Here is a 7,318-nt window from a genome sequence, read left to right on the forward strand (position 1 = left end):
CAGGCTCCCTGTCCAATCTGTCATGGCCGACTTAATAATTCACTTAGACGATCTCCTCAAAGCAAGCGAAAATATTGGCAGCAAATGGTCAAAGCAAATGTCCCAATTTTATTACAAGACAGAGTCTGTTACGCGATCAGATTGCGGAGTGAGTTAAAGCGTGAAGATGTTTAGGGGCCACTAATACCGCTCCAGCCTGTACACTTTGATGTTTTGTTCATCCTGGATTTTTTTGCATTAATTGTGATCTTTAAAAAATATTGCATTCGGGAACTTAAAGGCATATCACCAAGTGAAGAAGCCAATCTGAAAAGGCTGCACACTGTATAATTCCAACTCCATGACATCCTGGAAAAGGCAGAACTATGGACACAGTGAAAAGACCAGTGGTTTCCCAGGGCTGGGGGGAGGGAGGGAGGCATGTGCAGGTGGCACCACGAGGATCTGGGGGGCAGTGGAACTACTCTGTACGACACCCTTATGATGGATACATGTCATTATGCATTTGTCCAAAGCAATGGAATGTATGCCACCAGGAGTGAACCCCAATGTAAACGGCAGACTCTGGTGGTGATGATGTGTCAGTGCAGGGTCATCGATCATAACAACTGTGCCACGATTGGGGGTGTTGATAACACGGGGAGCTGTGCACGTGGCAGGCGGCGCAGGGGAGAGACGGGAAGTTTCTGCACCTTCCTCTCAGTTTTGCTGTGAACCTAACACTGCTCTAAGAAATAAACTTTAATAAAAAGCAATGCATTAAGATGTTATTTATCTGGGAAGTTGCTGTATGAAGGAGGCAGAGTTTGACTTTCGAAAGGTGAAGAGAGTTCTGGGGAGGGAGGGTGGTGCCGGGGCACAGCAGCGTGCACGTACTTGACGCCACTGAACCTAGACATGGTTCAAAGGTAAATTTCATGTCATGTGCGTTTGCTCACAATTTGAAATGCTATTTATCTTAATGACTGAGCTTTTCGCCACCCCCCCCCCAACGTGTCCTGAATTTTGTGCATTTCTCATCTCACCATCGTTCTGGACCTGCTCTCCACCTCTGAGAATCCGAGGGCTGCAGGTGTTGTGGTGTAGGATGCAGAGGGGGCTGTACACGTCTTCCACTGTGGAATAAAGAATTATCACAGACTGAGTGGTTTAAAGCTACAATTTGTTATCTCAATATTATTAATGTTTCTGCAGATCAGAAGTCCAGCACTGCCTGGCTGGGTTCTTGTCTGTCTGGAGGTTCTGTAGAAAAACATCTGTTTCCAAGCCCATGCTCACTGCCAGCAGAATTCAGTGCCCTGTGGTTGTAGGACTGAGGTCCCCCTTTCCCTGCTGGTGTCAGTGGAGACCTGTTCTCCGTCACAGCGGTCACCTGCATTCCTTGCCATGTGGCCCATTCCTCTCCAAGTCAGCAACACTGTGTCAAATCCCTCTCCTGCTCTGAATCTCTGAGCCCAACATCAGAGCGAAAGACCTCGTGTGATGAGGTCAAGCCCACTGGATCACCTCCCCATCTTAAGGTCAGTTGACTTGGGACCTCACTTACAACTGTAAAACCCTTCACAGCAGTGCCCAGGTTAGTCTTTAACTGAACAACGGGGAGGTGTGTGCGCACCATGGGTGGAAATCTTGGTGCCGTCTTAGAATTCTGCCCATGACAGCTGTCTTCTAAGTGTGCTTCTAAGTGCTTTGAGATGAACGGCTTTTGGTTCTTCAAGTCATGTGCTGGCTTCAGCCTCATGGACAGTGTGCATTTCACCCTTCGTTAACCACGGAGAGCCCTGAAACTAGGATAGCCAGCCCTCCAGGAACAAGAATGAGAGAAGTGATTCTTTCTTTGTTCCAGGTCAGTTTGAACCTGGGCCAAGACCACCCGCATAGGTGATAATTGTGACAATTTTTGTGGAGATCAGATTACTGGCTGACCCCATCCCCTCCTGTCATACTAGGCCCCCAAACCTTCATCAGATGGAAATGATTTTCAGAACTTGAGTAACTGTGCTCCAGAGGCAAAGTCTTTACTAGCTAGTTACAAACACCCTTTGGCATCCACTCCCTCGTGTTCTCAGAGCACACAGTGTATCTTAGTGACAGGCGTGATTATTGCTGGGTGATACAGGTCATGGGTGCATATCTTTCTAAGGGAAGTGGTACAAAGAGAGGGAAAACCATGTAGATTACCAAATTTGCAATATGGGTTGGGAGCATTAACTAAAGTTTATTTTCGTTCTCTCCAAGGAGAAAGGCTATGTTAATAGCGCAACTGTGGTAGAATATTCTGCCTACTTAAGGCCATAAAATACTCTAAACAGCTGAAAATCATTTCTAGGTAGTTCATGCAGGAATTATAAACTTTCGCTTGTTAAATAGAGCTCCCGTACCCCTTAGCTGTGCAGGTACCGAGGAGATAGCGCGTCCTGCCTATAACCCCTGACATGCTCACTGTGGATAAAATTGGCTGCTGTCATCCAGCCAAAGGATGAGGAAAGCTTTCCCTTCCAAAAGCACGGCCTCGGGTGGGATTCGCCGTCCTTCCCCTCCTCTCCTCACTCCCGGAGACCCGCGCCGCCCTGTGAGTGCACGTCGCAAAGGTGGGACCCCTGCAGGTGCCCGTCCCGCTGACGCTGTGAGCCACCCGGCTCTGCTGAGTGGCACCTGGTCCCACGTTGCCCGGTCAGCCCAGGTGAGCTCACTCCTGCTGTTCTCCTGCCGGGGGCACCGTTCCTGCTGCCCAGCCCCTGAAGTCCCAGCCCTTTCTTTGTGGTTCCCTATGCATTCCTGGCCTTATAACCCCAGGTAAAAGAGGGTCTTTTTGGCCTGGGCTTTACTTCAACCTGTCTAATGTCAAAATATTTCCCAGAATTCCTCCAGCTGCTACCCATGGAATCTGGCTCTCCTGCCACCGCTTTCTTCCTCCTTCGCCTGTCTCTTCTCTCCCTTTTCCTTCCCCCCCACCCAGTTCCCTCAACCCCCTAAAATGAGTCCCATTTTGATTAGCGCACTCTGCTTCTCCCCCAGCCCCGTGATTTCGTTATTTTTCCAGTCAAGGGATTTTGCTCAGCCCCAGTTCACCTTTCGGCTTTGCCTCCTCCTATGACACTGACATCTGTCCAAGTCTCTTCAGACTCGCTGGAGGCAGGTGCCAGGCCAGAAAGAAAAATGCTCTAGGAACGTCTCTGCCTTTTGTGCACCCACATGTAAGTCACTAGAGGAGAGAAGACTTAGGACGCAGGCAAATGTGCTAGCAGGAGGGCAAGGCTAGAAGAGAGATTCCCTGGGGCTGGGGCACAGCGGGCAGGAGCCATCGGAGAGGCAGCAGGACCACAGGCTTCTGAGACACTGGCTCCACCCAGGACTCCTGGGGCCCCGTCGTGGTCCTACTGCCTCTCCGATGGCTTCTCCCCACCTACTCACCCATCCTGAAGGCCCCGGGAGGGACCCACCCATCCCTCCCAGTGGCTGTTGTGGGATGGACGTTTGCTGCACTATTTAAGAGCTTAGCAAGAAATACAGTGAGCCCATGTCTAATGACGCTGTTGCTTGAAAGTAATAATATTGTATTTTTTACGACTATAACTGAGAACTTTCATGGAACTTACACCACCCCTCCTGTTAATTATTTGCAAGCAATGCCATTGTGCCCCAGTTTTCTAGCAACATTTATACTTTCCATGGGTTTTGGCAAATCTGCCATGTCACACGACCACCGTCACAGTATCATACAGAAAAACGTCGCTGCCCTAAAAACCCCCTGTGCTCTACGAGTTATCCCTCCTTCCTTCCCCCTCCAGCCCCGACCATCACTGATCTTTTCACTGTGGTCTTTGTACGTGGCTCTGCCTTTTCCAGAAGGTCCTATCATTGGGCTCATACAGCAGGCAGCCTTTTCAGATTGGCTTCTTTCTCTTAGCTACATGCACTTAAGGGGCAGTATTTTTAGGCGGCAGCAGAGGACCAAACCACTGGACGTATCAGGAAAATTAGCACGTGAGTCACTTAGGTGACCAAATGGAATTTACGCACACGATTCCATTAACTGAAGCAAATTAACTGCAACCTGTAAGAGGATTATCTCCCTGACCTCCCAGTAGCATGGGTTGTAAGATGACATACAATGCATGGTGCGTTTATCTGGAGACAGTTCAAGCCAGCAACTTGCTCCGAAGTAGAAAAGTTCGATTGAATGACCGTCACCAGCTCTGAACATGTCGATTGCTCCCCATGTGCCAGGTACCCCGCTTAGTGCCTCCCCTGCATTTTCTCAATGTTCACAGCAACCACTGCTTCAAAGAGGGAAAAATGGAGGGTTAGAGCCCTTGCATGTCAGAGGTCACACATTCAGCAGGTGTCCAGGTTGGGACTGAACCCAGGCTGGTCCACCTCCAGAGCCCATGCGCTCCACCACTGAGCCTCTCACTGAATACGTACAGAAAATATTACTTCGTGCGCCCATGAGGAGAGCTGAGCAATTCCCTGAGCCTGGGTAGATGGTCAGTATGTAGTTATTCTGGAAACCCTCTGCTCTCTTGTCCTGGAGCTCTAACGCGAGTTTCCACCCCTTGATGGGCCAGTGTGCTCCAGGGCTCCCTATCTGGGGCATTTCTGCCGCAGGAATACACAGTGATGTGTAAGAGCCAGAAAGAACAAAGCATGAGAAAGTCCCCACACAGCCCACTTCCTCAGGATGTGTTTCCATTCAGAAATGCAGACTCCCTGAACGCTCGTGCTGCCGGGAGTCAAGCACAGCGTGACGCTCGGAAAAGCCACGCTGAAAAGAGTTAGCCGTGTCCTTTGGAAGCACTGCTTGTTCAACTAAGACGGGTTTTTTCACCACTTCCTGCCTCAAGCTAAATTCAGAGACTTATGTACTCATTTATCCATCAAATAAGCCTTGAGCTCCTGTACGTGTCAGACCCTGAAGGACGCACGAGTAAACAAAATTACCGTAAGGAGGGCACGCGGGCCATAGTGCTCAGTGCGGGCCCGACAGTGGCACAGAAGAGGGTCCAGGAGATGCCGCCCAGGAGGTCATGCTTGAGATGTAGTTCCGCACGGGCTGCAGGGACGCCTTACCACCGAGGGGCGGGGCAGACATCTTAATGCAGCGGGTGGGGCACGTGCAAGAGCCCGGGGGCTGAACCAGGAGGCCGCTTCTGCGCACGCTGCACTGTCAGGCGTGTCTGGAGCCCACGATCTCGGGGAAGAACAGGGGGTTGGGACTGGAGAGGTCGTGGCCAGGGAGCAGGGTCCTGGCCAAGGTGGCTCCTGTGTTGAGACTGAGGCAGAGGCATGGAGCTTTCAGAGGGCCAGAGGGACGCACTGCATTTTTAGAGAGACTGTTTCAGGAGGAGGGCTGGAGCGGGGCCGGGCGGGGGTGTAAGCAATTAGGCACCGGGGGTGGTGACGACGCCTCCTGGGTCTGCAGGCGGCAGTGACGGGGAGGGGTGGGGTTCTTATGTATTTAAGATGTGAACTGAGGAAGCGCAGTATTTGCGGATTTAAATCTTTACTTACATCCAGACTTCTTTCCAAAGTTAATAAGAAGGATCTCTTTCTTCACTCCTCACCCTTGATGTCATCATTTCACTATTAAATGGCATGTGGTTTTACTACCACGTTTTCTTGGCTACACACACACACACACACACACACACACACACACACACACACAGCTCTAAGGAAGTCCAGAAGTTTTGAGACAGAAAGATTTAACATTTAAAACAAAGAATTTCCCCCCTGAGTCAGAGCCCAGGAAGGCTGGATGTGAGTCACTGGTCCCAGGCCCGCCCTGGCTCTGCCGCTCGCTGGGGGGCGGCCTTGGCCCACCACCGGCCTCCCTGGGTCCCACCTACCCCATCCAGCAAACAATGAAGTTAGGGCGGACGACCAAAACGATCTTTTCCAGTTCCTGAACCGAATGGCAATTTCAGCAAACTTACTGACCTACATACTAAAACCCATGAGAATCAGTTGCTTTCCTGATTTGTGGAGACAACTTTCTATGTTACAGCCTTTTACCTAACTCAGCTGGGGTCTATCAGAGTAAAGCCAGCTCTGCTGTCCGGGGCGGGGCGGGGGGGTCCCAGCTTCCAAATGGGAAGCACGGCGTGGTTAAATCTCCCAAGTCCTCCACGAAGGCCAGACCCACGGAAAGCTGTACGCCGATTTCTTTTCTCTTTTCTGTCTTTCTTTTTAATCGGATGTATTGTGCTTTTAGAGAGGAATCTAAGTGTTTCCTAGAAAGCTCAGTTTCCCCAAATCTTAGCATGGTCCGACAAGGTTCGGCACCACTGGCCTTCCCAACGGCCTCTGTAAACCGTTTCATCTCTTATTCCTAAGCTTTCTCAGCTGGAGATGGGGTCATAAGTTAACCTCATTAAATCAGGGACTATCTGTAGGCAGAAGAAAGCCCCCCAAAGACGTCCGTGTCCTAATTCCTCCAGCCTTTGAAGATTTCTACCTTACATGGCAAAGGGGACTTCGCAGGCATACTTCAGATAAGGTCCTTGAGATGGGATCACCTGGGTGAGCTCAGTGCAATCACAAGGGAAAGAACAAGGTGTGACGGGAGCAGAGGTCGGAACAGTGGACACGAGAAGGACTCAACCGTCATCGCTGGCATTGAAGATGAGCAAGGGCCAGAGAAAGAAGGAGTCTTTAGATGCTGGACGATACGGCGATGGATTCCCCCAGAGCCTCCAGAGGTGCCATCCTCCTGACACCTTGATCTTAGTGAGTGAGGCCCATTTGGGACTTCTGACCCGCAGAGCTGTAACATAACAAACTCACGCTACCACGTTTATGGTAATTTGTCATGGCAGCAACTGGAAACTAATACACCAGCACCCGCAGTGTGGGGTTAGTGCCTGACACATACTACAGCTCAGTGTTATCAAAGGAAAATGTGACCCCAAATAAGAGTAACGTCCAGCGTCTATGTAGCACGTAGCAGGAACGTCCATACGTTGCAATGTCATTCCATTCTGACCCATCCCCTTGTGATAGGTATTATCGTCCTCATTTAAAGATGAGAGGATGAAGGTGAAAGAAGTCAGCTGACCAGCCCACGTTCACACAGCGTCTGTTTGGTGGAATCTCTGGGAAAGGAAGCACAAGGAGGTGATAGTTTTGGAGAAAATGGAAGGAACCCAAAGAGCTTTGACTTGGGTGAGGAAAGGCAGATGCCACGTTTTAAGAAGTAATTTAACAGTCAAGTACGACATTTATTTTTAAATCTCAGACTTAAAACTAAAACTTCTATCTCCAAGCTTTTTTTTTTTGGAGTGTAATTGCTTACAACGTTGTGTTAGTTTCTGCC

The sequence above is a fragment of the Neophocaena asiaeorientalis genome, unplaced genomic scaffold (genome assembly GCF_003031525.2).
Source record: "Neophocaena asiaeorientalis asiaeorientalis breed wild unplaced genomic scaffold, Neophocaena_asiaeorientalis_V1.1 scaffold1644, whole genome shotgun sequence".
Lineage (NCBI taxonomy): Eukaryota > Metazoa > Chordata > Mammalia > Artiodactyla > Phocoenidae > Neophocaena > Neophocaena asiaeorientalis.